The sequence below is a fragment of the Cydia splendana genome, chromosome 24 (genome assembly GCF_910591565.1).
Source record: "Cydia splendana chromosome 24, ilCydSple1.2, whole genome shotgun sequence".
Lineage (NCBI taxonomy): Eukaryota > Metazoa > Arthropoda > Insecta > Lepidoptera > Tortricidae > Cydia > Cydia splendana.
In genome coordinates, this window is record NC_085983.1 from 903,246 (window position 1) to 906,308 (window position 3,063).

A 3,063-nucleotide genomic window follows, 5' to 3' on the forward strand; every position below is an offset into this window, starting at 1 on the left:
AGGTTAGGTGCAACCAACCCTTAATTTCTTACCCCCTTACTCATAAAACTTAGGAAACCTCTGTTACATTTTGTCCCTTTCTAACAAACACAAAGGTAAAAATGTCGGATAAAGACAAACGGTTATCAAAGGCCTTTTAATAACGCTATTTGGATCTCGCTAACAATAAAAACAGCCTAAAAATTTTGACGTAACTACTTTTTATTGTAGCCAAAGAAATTTTATGTAACAAGTTTTTTATTTGGAGATGTGTCTTCGTAGTTTGTAATTAGAATAAAATATACATCGTGGATCAGGGGGCCAACCGCGATAGTTCTACGTGTTGCCTCTCTGTCACACTTGTAAATTCGTACGTAAGTGTGACAAGGAGGCAACACGTCGAACGTTGTTCGCGGTAGGCCCTCTGAGGTAGGGATGGGCGAAATGTGTGTGTACGGATATACTGATATATTCGGATTCGTAAAGACAAGAAGAGTGATTCATGAAAAGAGAAAGATATATATCTTTTTTATCTATCACTCCTGAGTTACCCATCCCTACTCTGAGGTACCGGGCAAGTAGGATAGCCTCAGTTTGTGTTCTGTAAAATTGAAATTAAAAAGGGTTACAACATTATAATTAGAAACATATACAGGGGTGCGAAACTCCTCCCTCGGGCAAACTCGGCTCCGTTCGGCTCAGCATTGCTCCGAGCTATTATTAGGGTTGACACAACTTGACGTCCCTTTGCGTGCACGACCACAGATAATGGCTTGAATTTTGACAACCCTAAATAGCCGAAAGGGATAGTGTCATATATTAGAAAGGGACAGCATGATTCGACCGCTGTCAAACTTCGGTTTTGTAGGAAGTTTCCTTTCTGTACGGTAGTACTATTATTTATTTTGTGGCATATATTCAATTCTATCGCATTGACTAGTCGTATTTTCATACTACTTTTTGGGGAAGCGGCAGAGTGAGTAAAACTAAAGCTACAAAAACTAACTTAACTTCCGCTCCACGGTCATAGAATAAATAATAGTACTACCGTACAGAAAGGAAACTTCCTACAAAGCCGAAGTTCGACAGCGGTTCAGGGACTAATCATGCTGTCCGTTTGGCACTATCCCTTTCGGCTATTTATGGTTGTCAAAATTCAAGCCATTATCTTATCTGTGGTCGTGCACGCAAAGGGACGTCAAGTTGTGTCAACCCTAATAATTGCTCGGAGCAATGCTGAGCCGAACGGAGCCGAGTTTGCCCGAAGGGAGGAGTTTCGCACCCCTGCCACGGTGTATAGTTGTATATTTGTGTGTATAAGAATCTCAACCAATAGTATTATTAGCGCTTAGAAAATGTGCAATAAAGTCTGTGAAAGTATTTGTACATGTTGTATTAGTCATTATTCATAAGTATTTATTTATCAACTTACATAGATATTCTGTTGTAAATATTAAAAGTATTATACAGGGTTCTTCGTATTATTAAATCTCCTCAATCTGAACCAGTAAATAAGATTTCCGGACACTGCCAAAACCGCATTGATTACATTTGTACCAAATTTGGACGACCGGTCTGGCCTAGTGGGTAGTGACCCGCCTGCCTGCGAAGCCGATAATCCTGGGTTCGAATCCCAGTAACGGCATTTATTTGTGTGATGAACACTAATATTTGTTCCTGAGTCATGGGTGTTTTCTATGTATATATATATAAGTATGTATTTATCTATATAAGTATGTATATCGTCGCGTAGCACCCATAGTACAAGCTTTGCTTAGTTTGGGGCTAGGTTGATCTGTGTAAGATGTCCCCAATATTTATTTATTTTATTTTATTTAAATCTCCGCGGCCTAAACCTCCCACAGCCTTTTATGTGGAGTAATCCATTTAGGCATCCCGCCTAGCTGGGGAACTAGGACGGATATATTTAATCATACAAACAGGTCTACCGCGATATAATTTCATTGTTTTTATCTTAAATTCCGATGTTTCGTTTCGTGTGGTCTTTCCGTGACCACAGCTGGTGCAACTCAGCTGAAACGTCGGAATTTACGGTAAAAACAATGAAATTATATCACGGTATACCCGTTTGTGTAATGAAATATGTGTACAAAACGCGAGAGTTTAGTGTTATAGGACGGATATGTGGCCAAGGGGCCAAATACCGAGTAAACCTTCCACGGTATGCCTCCTCGCAGCATTGGTGGCGGTGACACGGACGAGTAAGCATTCCACCGCGAACACCGCCTGCCGCCGACAGCCGAGGCTGTCCCCTCCTTGGACCCGAAGGTAGTATGCAGGGCGACACCACATTCTGGTACCTTATGACAACATTGGCAACCTCCATGAAACCTCCCACAGCCTGTCCTGAAATTGGGTACTTTCCTATACTTAAAATAAATTATTTCACACCGTGCACGAAATAAAGCACCAGATAATTATTAGAAAAACATAGATAGCAGTTATTTTTAAACATAATTTATATTTAATAAATCGGATGGAAGTACAAAAAGTGAGTTGACTGTGACGTCACTACACAAGTTTTCATATAAATTCCACATTAGCAAATCGTTTTGACAGTTCTAAATAAAACCGGGCAAGTGCGAGTCGGACTCGCGCACGAAGGGTTCCGTACCAGCAAATGCAAAAAACGGCAAAAAAAAACGGTCACCCATCCAAGTACCTACTGACCCCGCCCGACGTTGCTTAACTTCGGTCAAAAATCACGTTTGTTGTATAGGAGCTCCACTTAAATCTTTATTTTATTCTGTTTTTAGTATTTGTTGTTATAGCGGCAACATAAATACATCATCTGTGAAAATTTCAACTGTCTAGCTATCACGGTTCGTGAGATACAGCCTGGTGACAGACGGACGGACGGACAGCGGAGTCTTAGTAGTCCCGTTTTACCCTTTGGGTACGGAACCCTAAAAAGAAGCTGATTTGACTAGTAGCAAAATATATATATCTCTGCTAGTAGGAAAGTAGCCAATTCTACTCGTGCCTAAATATCGTGCCGTGTACAAAGTAATATTATAATGTGATACGGTCGTCCCTCCTCCACGCAAACGGCTGAATGGATTA